This window comes from Dama dama, chromosome 15 (assembly GCF_033118175.1).
Source record: "Dama dama isolate Ldn47 chromosome 15, ASM3311817v1, whole genome shotgun sequence".
In the NCBI taxonomy this organism is placed as follows: domain Eukaryota; kingdom Metazoa; phylum Chordata; class Mammalia; order Artiodactyla; family Cervidae; genus Dama; species Dama dama.
Genome location: NC_083695.1, coordinates 41,513,776 through 41,529,253, shown reverse-complemented (window position 1 = coordinate 41,529,253; position 15,478 = coordinate 41,513,776). Strand labels below are relative to the sequence as shown.

The 15,478-nt window shown below is 35.5% G+C and overlaps 1 non-coding gene across 1 annotated transcript; it reads right to left on the bottom strand.

Moving 5' to 3' along the window:
* Positions 1-1,644: 1,644 nt before the first annotated feature.
* LOC133070863 (U6 spliceosomal RNA) lies at positions 1,645-1,747 on the bottom strand. The gene has a single exon (XR_009696266.1). It is a non-coding gene; the product is annotated as a U6 spliceosomal RNA (small nuclear RNA).
* Between the last annotated feature and the right edge of the window lie 13,731 nt (positions 1,748-15,478).

Sequence of the window (15,478 nt, the reverse complement as noted above, 5' to 3'; positions counted from 1 at the left end):
TAGTATTACTAGTAACTAGTATATGTTGTCATCTAAACATTCCCTGCTATTAATATTTTCAGGATGAGTTTGAAAGTGTTCCTTCCTGTTTTGATACATTGGAAGACTGTGAGGAGTAGAATTCTCCAGTGAAGTTACCTGGGTTTTTCTTTGTCAGAAGGTTTTGAATACTGCTTAAATCTCTTAGCTAGTTACAGATCTATTGAAATTGTTTATCTCTTTATGATTCAGACTTGATCAGTTGCATGTTTCTAATAACTTATCCATTTCTTTTAGATCAACCAATTTGTTGGAGGTATAATTGTTCATAGTAATCTCATAATGTTTTTTATTTCTGTGATATCAGTTGTAATGTATATCCTTTTACATTTTTAATTTTCACTATTTGAATTTCCTCTTTCTGTTTAGGTAAAATTTGGTCAATTTCATCTTTTAAAAAAACCAAGTATTAATCTTGTTGATTCTTTTCCTTTTGATTGTCTCTTCTCTATTTCATTTATCTCTGTTTTAATTATTATTTTCTTCCTTCTGCTAACTTTGGCTTTACTTTGTTTTTCTTGTTCAGATCTTTGAAGTATAAAGTTAGGTTACTGATTTGAGATTTCTGGTTTTTTTTAATTTATTTTTTTATTGTTTCCAATTTTAGTATATATAAATAAAAATGACAATTTAAAAATAAAATACTTAGTTCTAAAAGAGAGAAACTGTATTAGCCTGAACACACTCTGGTCAATTCTGAGTTAGTCACACAAATCTACCTTCTAAGGAAACCTGACCAGTGAGACAGTTAATTTTGTGCTTTTGGCTATAAAGAATTAAGCTTAAATTACACTCACTCTTTCATCTTTTAATGAAAGAGAACTTACTCTCAGAAGCAGCATAAGCATTGTTATAGTAAGTCTACTCCTAAATGAAAATATGGGGTGAGTTACAGTTTACTTAGTAGCATAGCTAAGAAACCTTTGAAAATTAGCCATGGATCAAAGTAATTACATAAGTTCAAGATGTTATCTTAGGATGAAAGGTAACACAGATCCGTAACTTCATTTAAAAAGACACTGAAAATTAAACCTTTGGCATAGTCAGAACTTCCAGAAATGTTTCTTAAATATCAAATTTTTCTTCACAGATGCTATGTCCATTTTCTTCATAATCTTTTCTTGTTACCACCATATCGTCAAAATTGTCATTCTCTGATATCAATTTTCCACCTTCCCAGGCATAAGTAATAGGTTTTTAGGCAGCACAACAGAAACATCATAATCTATTGGAGTGAGACATCGAACTTCTGAGTAAACTCGATCCCTAAATCCTGGGAAAAGGGAATTTCCTCCTGTCAAAACGATGTTCTTAAAAAAATGTGGCTGCATTTCTTCAGGTAAATTCTGAATTGAATAGACAATAGCTTCTGGAATCCCCATTTCATGAATGCCTATGTCAGAAGAATTAAAGAATTAAATTATTAAAGAATATTTCTGGAACAGCAAATCTCTCATTGGCCAGATGAAAAATTTTTTCCCCAGATTTGCATTTTCCACTTAACACCATCTCTTCTCTTGGCTAGAAGATATGATTTCATTTAGATGATTGGTTAGGAGGAGTTCTCCTCCCACATTTATATGAATAATTGCTTCTTTTTTCTTAAAAAATATGGAATGCTTCACCAGTTTGCGTGTCATCCTTACGCCGGGGCCATGCTAATCTCTGTATCATTCCAATTTGGTATATGTGCTGCTGAAGCAAGCACTGTTTTTTTTTTTTTTTTTTTTTTTTTTTTTAATGTAAGCATTTTCTACTATAGATTCTTTGTACTGCTTTTGCTGTATCCCCAAAGTTTTTTTTTTTTTAATGTGTTTTTGTTTTCATTTATCTTGAGATAATTTTGTAAATTCCCTTGTAAGTCCTTCTGTGGCTCATTCATTATTTAAGAATGAATTATTCAATTACCATGCATTTGTTGGTTTTCCTTCAGCTGTTAATTTCTAGTTTTATTACATTGTAGTTAGAAAAGATAATTTGCTTGATTTCAGTCTTCTGAAGTTTGTAAAGACTTATTTTGTGGCCCAACATGTAGTCTGTCTTAGAGGCTATTCCATGTTCACTGGAGAAGAATGTGAGCTCTGCTCTTGTTGGATGGTGTTCTTTATATGTCTGCTAGTTCATACTGGTCTATAGTGTTTTTCAAGTGTTGTATTTGCTTACTGATCTTCAGTATGGTTATACTACCCATAACTGAAAGTGAGGCACTGGAGTTCCCCACTATTATTGTTTTGCTACTTCTCACTTTAGTTATTTTTAAGGTTCGCTTTATATATTTGAGTTCTCTGATAATTTATATACATATATATATATAAAATATATATATGTGTTTATATATATACATATATATATATATACACACACACACATGCATCTCATAGACATACTTTCCCAGTAAATTTACTCTTATGGAATTATATAATGTCTTTTGTCTCTTGTGACAGTTTTTGTGTTAAATTCTGTTTTGCCTTTTTTTTTTATATGCATTAGATCTCACTTTTTATGCTGTAAAGATCTATGAATTTTGAAAAACAGATTGTGTCATGTATTCACCACTGCAATACCATAGACAAGAGTTGTATGTCTAGTTTCATGGTTAGTTTCTGCTTCTAAAAAGTTCCTTGTTTTTACCTATTCTACCCTCCCCACTCCCTAAACTTGGGGCAATCACTGATCTGTTTTATATCTCTAGTTTTACCTTCCCCAAAATGTCACAGTCTTCTAATTCTTGCTTCTTATGCTTATCTATATGTATTTAAGAGTCATCTATGTCTTTGAGTAACTTGATAGCTTCTTTTTTATCACTGAATAGTTTTCACAGCATGGATGGATGTATTACACTTTGATTATCCATTCACCTCTAAAAGGACACTTTGGCAACTCCTTTTCTTCCCTGTCCCCTTTCTCTAGATACAACATTCTCAGTCTACTTTTTTGAATCCTGTTTTCTGTTGACTATGACTTTTATTTAATTATTTTTCCTGAGGTGAGTCAGAAAAGGTGGAGGTATCTGAAGTGAAACAGATTTCCCTTCCTCCTGGGAAAAAAAAAAGGATTTCAGAGTTGCTCTTTGGTTCAAATTAATTAAAGTTCCCTCTAGCACCCCTCTGGAGACTAAGCCTTTGATAGAAAGGGTGGTCTGAGTGGGAGTTTACAATGGCTATCCTTCTCATCCCATTTCAGGATCACATGGGAAGTTTTCTTAGATCCTACCTGTGAGAACCTAGTGAGAATTCTGAAGTAAACACCTGAAAGTCTGAAATCCTTCCATGACAGTGGTGCCCAGCATCTTCTTACTCTTATGCTAGTCCTCACTCAGACTCTACCATTTATCAAAAGTACCAATAATAGTTGGTCCTATTTGCTTATGGCCTCAGGTGGGGGAATCTTGGGTGCTGTAACTTTCTGAATGTACTTGACTCTTTATATTTTGGGGTAATGGTTTGTCCTGTGATGTCTTTTCTCTAACAGTTTTTAAATAATAATTGAATTTTCTCTTTTCTCTGACAGGTTTTATTTATTTTTTAATTGATTTTCACTTTGTCTTGCTATTTCTTGTTGCAAGGATAGGAGTAACAACTTGTATGCTTTTTACAAGTGGGAGATGAAACAAGAAATAACTTATTCACCTTTTAAATTCCTTGTGCTTTTAAGTTTTACTACCCCAGTAGTAATGCAAAAAAAAAAATTAATTTTATTACTGAGTTTTCTGCTTCAGTGATCTGACTTACTCTGGAAATATATAGTAGCTCTCTGAGGCCCACACAAGTATACATATAGGGGGTTGGGTAGGGGGTTGCTTGGGAAGTATAGGAAGACATTGGAATAAACCTTTTCTGGCCTAACAAACAGTCTGTGCTTTCCACATGGGAAATAATTGAAAGTATGGATACTTATATGAGTATAGAAGTTCTGTAAATCTTGGGTGAGTCTTTTCTCTTTCTCATTCTTTCTCATACATACTCACGCACATACGCACACACACACACACGCTCATTCAAGGAAGGAGATTTCTAAACTATATCGCTTGCATTTTTTGAAAGGTTGTCCCAACTTTAGACATGGCCTGCTTGTGTCCACTGACATAAATTTTATTCTAAAATCATCTTTTTTTCAGTCATGACATTTAACTCATTTTGGAATTATAAATAACATTAAATCAAGATGGCATTTTCTAGAACAAAAATATAAGGAAATAAATGTTAGCTCATTGTCTCTAGACCAATCTCAGTATCATTACCTTTCGTACTGAAGAAGACCAAGGGAATGGACTGATTGAATGCACTTTTGGGGACAGCTGGAGCCTAGATATTGTCTAATAGCCAAGCCTAGGCATGCTCAAAATGACCCCTCAGTCACCAGGCTTCAAAATAAAACCCTTAGAAATAGGCTGGGCTCGTTGCCAGAGTCTCTAGTAACAATTAAGTTTTAGGACAGTCTGACATCTTCAAGAGGATAACACACAGGGTGTTTCTCAGGCTTAGTCAAACCTTCATTTCTTAAAGGTGCTTCTATGAGGTACAATGAATAAGTCACTATGGTAATTTGGGAGAGAAATGGGAAGCATGCTGCATGTATAAAATCAAAGTGTCTGCCATCAAACTCAATATTCTCTGCTTCTCTTGACACCTTTCTGTCAGTCATCATCCCACAATAACACTTCTGCAATGGTGAAATTTATTAAGAAATAGTGATCCTGGCATTGCAGTGGATGAGGAATGGAAATGGAAATTGTGGCTTGGGATCTAGAATGCTTATTCTGTTCCAATCAGGCTACCATTCTTCATTACTAATAAGGAAATTATTAGTCTCCTTAATAATCCTCAACATTTATCAATGTTCACCCTAAAAATTATGTGTCATTATTTATATCCTGAAATCTGTTACCTTTCTCTCTCTCTTAATCTTCTTCAGTTAGTTTATTGCTTGAGGAAGGAGCAGGAAATCTCTCTGGGGTCTCTCTTAAAGGGCACTTCCCCATTATAAGGGTGGAGCCTGCATGAGCTACTCAATTCCTGAAGGACCTATTGCCAAATATTATTGCATTGGGAGTTATGCTTCAACATTAAAGTTTTGGGGAGACACAAACATTCAGTCCATAATAGTTATTAAGTGTGAGAGTAGGCAGAATTGGGCTAAGAAGTGTGGACACAGCCAAAATGTCAGGAATCCACTAAACATTGACACAGACTTTCTAGAGACCTGCCTCAATGCCATAAAGCCCATGACTTTGGGTGCAGTTTAATTGGTGGTGAGTAGATAATTACTGTATTGGATTATTAATATGGTTTCCAAGTATTTAAAAAAAATTCTGAGTGTCAGAAGAGAGGGCTTTACTGCAGATTACTGGAAAATAATGGCATTTGGACACTCTACAGACATTTTATTCTTTGAGTGGATTATAAAATTCTGAAAATTATTCAGGAAGCGGTATTCTTTCCCTCCAAAATATAATCATTCATTTCTTATCAACCACAGGATCAAGGAAAAGTATACATTTAGAAGGCAATTCACTTAGCTCTAAGCAACGAATGGATGTGTGCATGTGCACACATACAGAAGTGGTAAAAAATTTACATTTACTTTTCCAAATCATTTTACCAGCCCCCCTGAGATAGATGAACTTGGCACACACAATTAGTCAAAATATCTATGGCAACATGTCTTATTAAATGCTCACAAAAATCACAAGATAATCAGAATTAAAGTTCAAAATGATAATGTTGCAAAGTCAGTAACTCACAGAGTGGATATTTCATTATTGATCAAAGTGTGGTTTAGTCAAAATTACTCATTTTATTATAGACTGGGAGTGACATAGAAACCAAATCTTGCTTGGCAATAGAGGCTGAATAGACAGTAGGGGAACTCCATCCAAATGATACTGTTGAAAAAAGACACTAAGGCTAAGGATATCAAGTCTTTTGCACAAGGAGGGGTGGCATTATCAGATCACAGATTATTAAAGCAATCATTATTAAGATACCCAGGATGAATAAATGGTTTTGCAACAGATGGGAGGATTATACTGATGGAAAACCCATGGCAAAAATCAGTATAGTAATCCAAGAAATTATAATCAAGGACATACCTACAGTCTCTTAGTATGGAACTGAAATTATAAAACTGATCCAGTCAAATGAAATTATTATCATATTAGAAAGGCTTATAGAAATTATATTACAAAACAGAAAACAAGGCTGAAATCTAAATACTTAAACAATCTAGTTCAGGTTAGAATAGTATACTGCTCCTGAGAAGGTAGATTAAGCTATAGTAATAAAGAATATCCCAAATTTCATTGGCGGCCTAGAAATACTTATTTCCTGTTTGTGACATATTTCATTGATAGTTGGTTGAGCCTCTGATCTGTGTTATCATCATTGCCCTCTTTTGGAGCCCTTGGCTAACAGAGCAGTCATTTTCTAAGCCATTTTTAATCATAAAGAAGATGGAAAACCTGCATGGTATAAGCATTAAAACCTCTGCCAAGAAGTGGATTATATGTTTAAAAAATTCGTTAGTGAAACCACCTTGAGTTTATAAGGTGGGAGAAGTGTTGTTATCATACAGGAAATAAAATAGAAGGTATGTAAAAAATAATAGAGTCTGTTGCAACTGGTTATAATGTAAGTTGATTACAAGCCATGTACTATGGGAACTAATCAAAGCTGGGCTCTTCATGTGAAATCTTTTGATTAAGAAAGGCTTCAACCTAGGAGATGGGAAAGATGAACTTCTGTTGTAAATCAGGTATCCTAGCCGAGTTTATGTGTTGGTATGTATTGCTGTGTGTCTGTTTGGGGGTGGGGGGGGGTATTATTTGTGTGTGTGTGTAGGAATGGAGGATTAAAATAAGATTAGAAAATGAATATAAAAACAATGAATATAACAGTTTATATAAATCAAGTGGATGAGATAAAAGGATAAAATGGGGCTAAATGATAAAACCAAGAAAGAAGAATTTCAACTTGACTCTGGGGAGAAACCGTTTTGAGAAAAGTAAAAGGGGAAGGAAACTGGCCCAACAATGAGGGTCTTTTGTTTGAGAAAGATGTTACACTAAGTCTCTTATTTAATTTCTCCAACATCCTCCAAGATCAATATCATAGATTTACTATTGAAGAAGGAAAAACTTGAATCTCATAGAAGGCTACCAAGTTATAGATCAAGGATTTTAAGCTCACCACAAGTTATTTTTTCCAACCCATTAATATGATGACTCCTTATTTCAACCACTTATGTAGCCCACAAACATTTCCATACAGGGTGGGATGAGTATAAAGCTACAGCAACAAGGAATCTCAATCCAGTGGGAAGCTCTGTCTCGAAAGTACTAAAAACTAAAATTCCTAAACCACTCCGTTAACCAGACATCAAATTTTAGATGAAGTGTCAAGGATCAGATTGTAACATACTGTTTTTGTCAAGCTTTTGCTTTTTCTATGGGAAGACCTTTAGATTTAGGAAAGGTGCTTTTTCAAACAAGACTTTTACATAGAGGTTATTTCTCCTTGAATGGTCAGCATTGTGTGGGATTTTTCTTTCTTTGGAAGAATGTTTGAAAGTGCCTATCATTTGACCTCTACCAGTTAGGCTGCTTTGCAGCTGGTCATCTTGTGTAAATTTATCCAGACAACTGAGTTCAGCTTTCATCTAAGTTTCATGGATGAGAATCACAGCAGGCTCCCCATTCTCGTGCATTTGGTATTCCAGAGGAGTAGCACCAAGCCCTGTACCTTGCTAATGGAAGAAGCAAACTACGGAAAGACCTTGGATGTGAATCATGGCATTCTCCCTCGGCTTATTAAAGCCATGTCTATTCTTGTTTGGCCTCCAATACTGTTTGGGTGCTATCTGTCAGGAAGATTTTTGACTGGTGAATGAACAGTCAGATATTTTGCAGTTTATTGCTTTGTGTGGACATGGCCACTTGGCAGAGAGCCAACCAATAGCCATCTCAGACAATGCTTTCTCTTAGAGGATTAAGCAGAATTATTGATATGGACAATTCCGGCAGTGGAAAAAGATATATTTTGGTTTCCGGTAGACTTTACCTGATATACCACAACAGTACTTAGAAACAAACAAACGGAAGTTTTTTTTTTTTTCCCATTTATTTTTTTTATTAGTTGGCGGCTAATTACTTTACAATGGGGAATACATGTAAATCCATGGCTGATTCATGTCAATGTATGACAAACGAAAGTTTTAAAGTGCCCTTTAAATGTTCAGTACTGCTGACACCTTCTTGTCAAGTAAAATATGCATTCCAACACTTAATAAAGCTTATTCACACTTCAGTAACATTTGCTCAGTCGAGCCCGACTCTGTGACCCCAAGGACTATACAGTCTGTGGAATTCTCCAGGCCAGAATACAAGAGTGGGAAGCCTTTCCCTTCTCCAGGGGATCTTCCCAACCCAGGGATCAAACCTAGGTCTCCTGCATTGCAGGCAGATTCTTTACCAGCTGAGCCACAAGGGAAGCCCAAGAATACTGGAGTGGGTAGCCTATCCCTTCTCCAGGAGATCTTCCCAACCTAGGAATTGAACAGGGGTCTCCTGCATTGCAGGCAGATTCTTTACCAACTAAGCTGTGAGGCAAACACAGCTGTGGTCATCATTTTTTATTTTTTTTTTGCTTCAGCTTTCATGTCTCAGTTTATGAATTGTTGGCATGATGTTAAAAGATACATAATACTATGGGGTGGTCTAATTTTTAAGTTAATTTTGTCAGTTTTGCATCATATGTTTTGAAACTCTCATTGGGGACACTCATGTGGTTTACTCCATTAATTTCTAACAAAATCAATGATTTAGTTGAGTAATTTATCATTTTATTTCTTATTTTCTCCTGTAATTTTATTTTCTCTTTCTGCTGTTCTTTAATTTTTTAATTATTTGAATATATACTGATATTCAATTTTAATTTTCCCAATGGCTCTTTTGTTGTCCTTTGCATTATATTTTTGTATTTGCTGCAGGGATTAAAATATACATCCTCAATTTTTCTACAATGCATTTACAGTTAATATTGATTTATTTTACATAAAATATTAAAATATTTCAGCTGTATACATATAGTTGCTTTATGTATTTCAGCTATACATATGTGATAATGTCCATAAGACAATATTACAATTTTTGTTTTAATTATATCAACTATGTGAAAATTAAGAAATAAAAAATAATTTTGTTTTGCATTTATTCAAATATTTACCATTCCCAGTGCATTTTGTTCCTTTCTCAGAATCCAGATTTCTATTAAGTATCCTTTTCCTTCAATTTGAAGAAATTCTTTAACATATCTTACAGTATATATCTCCTGGCAGTAAATTTTCTTTAAACTGAAGATGTCTCCACATCAGCTTCACTCCATAAGAATATTTATGCTGGACGTTGATTACCAGGTTAACCTTTTTAGGTAACCCTTTAAAGATGTTATTGCAATCTCTCTTCCTTTCTCCATAGTTTCTGAGAAGTCAGTTGCTAATAAATCCTTGTTCCCTTGCATGTAATGTGCTGTTTCTCTAGGTGATTTTTATACTTAGCTTTCAAAATATGACTACAATGTGGCTTCTGTGTGCTTGTTCTAATTGACTAGTTTCTGTCTTTTATCAAATTTGGGAATTTTTCAGCCATTGTTTTCCAAATATTTTTCTACACTATTTTTTCTCTACCCTCTTTATGGATCTCTAGTTGTACATATTTTCAACCATTTAATATCATCTAAAAAGTGCTTAAGGTTCACCCTTCAGAAACTTTTTTTCTTTGAGTTGTTGACATTAAATATTTTCTATTGATCAAGTTTCCTTACTATTGCCTATGCCACTTACATATGGCTGTTTTTGTAGATACTGCCTTGATTAGTTCTAAAATAGCAATTTTATTTTTTGTGAATTTGTTTTTTCTATTTCTCTGCTGAGATCCCCTACCTTTTTATTCATTGAGAGTACATTTTGTTTCACTTCACTGAGGATAGTTGTAATAATCACTTTAAAAGTCTTGGCTGCTAGTTCCAACAGTTTGATCATCTCTGAGTCAGTCTCAGTTGATTTTCTTTGCTCTTGAAGATATGTTCCAAATCCCTAGGTTTTTTAAGTTGGGCAGTTTTCTTGTATGCTAAGCTTGGAGAATCTGAATTCTGTGATTTTTGTCCTAAGAGGATGGCAAATGTTGTTTCTTGGTCCACTGGTCTCATTTTAATTCAGAATTTTTGTTTTCAACCAAGTTGCTTTAAGTTTCCTGCATGTGTGTGGTTCAGAGGTATCTCTAGATAGAATTAGGACATCCCTTCTCTGTCTCTTTACCTTCCAGGTTTCTCCTAATTCTTAGAGTATATGAATAGCCAGAGCCAGAAGACTATGGTTTTTCCCATGACATCCTTGTTGCTTCCCACACATGTTGAATGATTTGGCTCAAATCTCAAAGCTATGACAATGTGAAATCAATTTGTAAAATACCTGTCCTCTGAGTAGGTACAGCCACAAGATTCTGTCTACTTCTGTTGCTCCAGTGTGTTTAGGTACCTGTTTGTGTTATGTTCAGACTTTATAATGGTTTTCTCTGAGTGAGCCAGTCTTATGAGATCTTATTACTTCCATACTACAAGACCTATAAGTACATTTTAATTATAAAAAATGCTTTTTTAACATTTGATTTTCAGCACTGTAGCAAAGATATCCATGTTCAGTACGAGTTTTGATACATTATCAGAAACCTGACATCATCATCATTTGGATATTTTTTCTATCAATTTAATATAATACTAATATAACAACACTGTTATATTTGCGTAGTTTCATTTCAAATCTACTAATTATGTTCTTCATTTTAACTTACTCTTTATTGTATTTTGATGACTCCTTTAATAATTTTCATGGTTCCTTCCAAAGTGAAAGTAATAATTGCTCAATTTAGTTCAGTTCAGTTCAGTCGCTCAGTCGTGTCCGACTCTTTGCGACCCCATGAATTGCAGCATGCCAGGCCTCCCTGTCCATCACCAACTCCTGGAGTTTACTCAAACTCATGCCCATCGAAATGGTGATGCCATCCAGCCATCTCATCCTCTGTCGCCCCCTTCTCCTCCTGCCCCCAATCCCTCCCAGCATCAGGGTCTTTTCCAATGAGTCAACTCTTCGCATGAGGAGGCCAAAGTACTGGAGTTTCAGCTTTGGCGGCAGTCTTTCCAATGAACACCCAGGACTGATCTTTAGGATGGACTGGTTGGATCTCCTTGCAGTCCAAGGGACTCTCAAGAGTCTTCTCCAACACCATAGTTCAAAAGCATCAATTTTTCGGCACTCAGATTCCTTCACAGTCCAACTCTCACATCCATACATGACCACTGGAAAAACCATAGCCTTGACCAGACGGACCTTTGTTGGCAAAGTAATGTCACTGCTTTTTAATATGCTATCTAGGTTGGTCATAACTTTCCTTCCAAGGAGTAAGTGTCTTTTAATTTCATGGCTGCAGTCACATCCACAGTGATTTTGGAGCCCAAAAAATGAAGTCTGACACTGTTTCCACTGTCTCCCCATCTATTTGCCATGAAGTGATGGGACCAGATGCCATGATCTTAGTTTTCTGAATGTTGAGCCTTAAGCCAAATTTTCCTCTCTCCTCTTTCACTTTCATCAAGGGGCTCTTTAGTTCCTCTTCACTCTCTGCCATAAGGGTGGTGTCATCTGCATATCTGAGGTTATTGATATTTCTCCCAGCAATCTTGATTCCAGCTTGTGCTTCTTCCAGCCCAGCATTTCTCATGATGTACTCTGCATATAAGTTAAATAAGCAGGGTGACAACAGCCTTGACATACTCCTTTTTCTATTTGGAACCAGTCTGTTATTCCATGTCCACTTCTAACTGTTGCTTCCAGGCCTGCATACAGGTTTCTCAAGAGGCAGGTCAGGTGGTCTGGTATTCCCATCTCTTTCAGAATTTTCCACAGTTTATTGTGATCCACACAGTCGAAGGCCTTCGCATAGTCAATAAAGCAGAAATAGATGTTTTTCTGGAACTCTCTTGCTTTTTTGATGATCCAGCGGATATTGGCAATTTGATCTCTGGTTCCTCTGCCTTTTCTAAAACCAGCTTGAACATCTGGAAGTTCTCGGTTCACATTGCTGAAGCCTGGCTTGGAGAATTTTGAGCATTACTTTACTAGCGTGTGAGATGAATGTAATTGTGTGGTAGTTTGAGCATTCTTTGGCATTGCCTTTCTTTGCGATTGGAATGAAAACTGACCTTTTCCAGTCCTATGGCCACTGCTGAGTTTTCCAAATTTGCTGGCATCTTGAGTGCAGCACTTTCACAGCATCTTCTTTCAGGATTTGAAATAGCTCAACTGGAATTCCATCACCTCCACTAGCTTTGTTCGTAGTGATGCTTTCTAAGGCCCACTTGACTTCACATTCCAGGATGTCTGGCTCTAGGTCAGTGATCACACCATTGTGATTATCTCGGTCATGAAGATATTTTTTGTACAGTTCTTCTGTGTATTCTTGCCACCTCTTTTTAATATCTTCTGCTTCTGTTAGGTCCATACCATTTCGGTCCTTTATCGAACCCATCTTTGCCTGAAATGTTCCCTTGATGTCTCTAATTTTCTTGAAGAGATCTCTAGTCTTTCCCATTCTGTTGTTTTCCTCTATTTCTTTGCATTGATTGCTGAGGAAGGCTTTCTTTTCTCTCCTGGCTATTCTTTGGAACTCTGCATTCAAATGGGAATATCTTTCCTTTTCTCCTTTGCTTTTCCCTTCTCTTCTTTTCACAGCTATTTGTAAGGCCTCCTTAGACAACCATTTTGCCTTTTTGTATTTCTTTTCCTTGGGGATGGTCTTGATCCCTGTCTCCTGTACAATGTCATGAACCTCCGTCCATAGTTCATCAGGTTCTCTGTCTATCAGATCTAGTCCCTTAAATCTATTTCCTACTTCCACTGTATAGTCATAAAGGATTTGATTTAGGTCATATCTGAATGGTCTAGTGGTTTTCCCTACTTTCTTCAGTTTAAGTCTAAATTTGGCAATACGGAGTTCATGATCTGAGCCACAGTCAGCTCCTGGTCTTGTTTTTGCGGACTGTATAGGGCCTCTGCATCTTTGGCTGCATGGAATATAATCAGTCTGATTTCGGTATTGACCATCTGGTGATGTCCATGTGTAGAGTCTTCCCTTGTGTTGTTGGAAGAGGGTGTTTGCTATGGCCAGTGCGTTTTCTTGGCAAAACTCTATTAGCCTTTGCCCTGCTTCATTCCGTACTCCAAGGCCAAATTTGCCTGTTACTCCAGGTGTTTCTTGACTTCCTACTTTTGCATTCCAGTCCCCTATAATGAAAAGGACATCTTTTATGGGTGTTAGTTCTAAAAGGTCTTGTAGGTCTTCATAGAACCGTTCAACTTAAGCTTCTTCAGTGTTACTGGTTGGGGCATAGGCTTGGATTACTGTATTATTGAATGGTTTGCCTTGGAAACGAACAGAGATCATTCTGTCATTTTTGAGATTGCATCCAAGTACTGCATTTCGGACTCTCTTGTTGACCATGTCATGTCCAACTCTTTGCAACCCCGTGGTCTGTAGCCTACCAGGCTCCTCTGTCCATGGAATACTCTAGGCAAGGATACTGAAGTGTGTTGCCATTTACTCCTGCAGGGGATCTTCTCAACCCAAGGATCAAACTGGGTTTCCTGCATTGCAGACAGTTTCTTTACCATGATGGTTCCTTCCAAAGAATCCCATATAACTTATAGATTGGATCGTTGTTCTAAATTCTTAGCATTGTTTCTTTTCCTGCAAATCTTTGTCCTGCTCCTTTACATTATGGAAAAACACCTCAAGAATGTTTTTCACATCACTTGTTCAAGTTTCCAGAGTCCTGTTGATATAATTACACTTTCAATATAAATATTACTTCTTTTAAAATTTCATTTTCACTTTAATTTTTAAAATTCCCAACCTTTTTTTATATGGTGTTTTAAAATATTATTAAAGAATATAAAAATATTTTCTAAAATTACTTTGGGTTACTAAAGTAGAAGATTTCGAGTGATATTAACTGAATCTTGAAAATAACCTAAATATATTTTGATACCATATTTTTATTTATTTCATGCTATTTTATATACAAACTGGTATATATATAATATATACACACATACGCATGTATTTGTATGAGTGTTTCTGTATATTTTTGTGTTAATGTACATATGTATACATGTGTATATCTATATGTATATATGTATGAACACTGATCAAATGATAAATATGAACCAGATTTAGTATTTATTGTTGTAATGTGGTATATGATTTGATCAAAGTAGTGGATAAAATCCTCCTCATAGATGCAATTGAGAAGTAGGTTAACGAACATAGTTCCTGGCAGAATTCCCTGTTCCTAGAGAGCTGTCATTTGTTTCAATTTTGTTTGACAGATACAGATCATTTTCCTTCTTCACGGAGTGGTTTTCTGACATACTGAACAGGTAAATTGCATGAAGACTGTAACCCCAAAACAAATTAATTCTCAGCCTCTGTCTAATGCCTAGTCAGTTCATGGATTGTGCAGTCTGTACATTTAAGGATACATGTGTTCCTATTTCTAGTCTTTCAGGCTTGGGAATCCACATCCCTTTCATGTTTCAGTCTTAGAGGACTCATTTTGAAGGGATTAGAGATTTCTTTGAAACATCTCAGAGACCCTGGAGAACAGAATAGGCCCAAGACTAACAAGGAAAATAAAATCCTTGTGATTCCCAGGATTCACTACTTATGCTGGCTATGGGTTGTCTTCTTTGTGGCCAAGCTGGTGAAGGTTTGTCTTGACATCTTCATAAGAAAATCTGAGGAATGGTTACATTTAATATAGATAAGACACATATACTAATCACATTCTAGATTATCAGACCTGTGAGCCCTAATGGGGAATGGAAAGTTTTTACTCCAATCAGGAAAAAAAAAATACCATAATGCACTCTAGAATGAGAAAATTGCTAGGATTTATATTACCACTTGTAAGAAATTAAATTTCTATTCTTACCAGAAATATTATCATGTATTTGCCAACTTAGAGAAAAATACTAAACGAAAGAGACTATCCATGTAATGCCCTTCTGACACTCCTTCAAAAATATAAAAGCTAAAAAGTCAAGAGTTATTTCTGTGATAAGATTCTACAATGAGCAAATCTGATTTTCTTTTTTTTTTTTTTTGATACTATTTATTTTGTTTTAGAGAGAATCTAATTTTCTCTAAAAGGAAAACTTGAAGAGAAAAAAATTAAAAATTTAGAAAACCATTCAATCATTCAATCTGTAAATTATATGGGATTCTTACTGTTTAAGAAATACATCTCAGAAGGCTATAGCTGCCATAGATAGTGATTCCTTTAATGCATCTGGGCAAAGTAAATTAAAAACCTTCTGGGAATTATTCAAT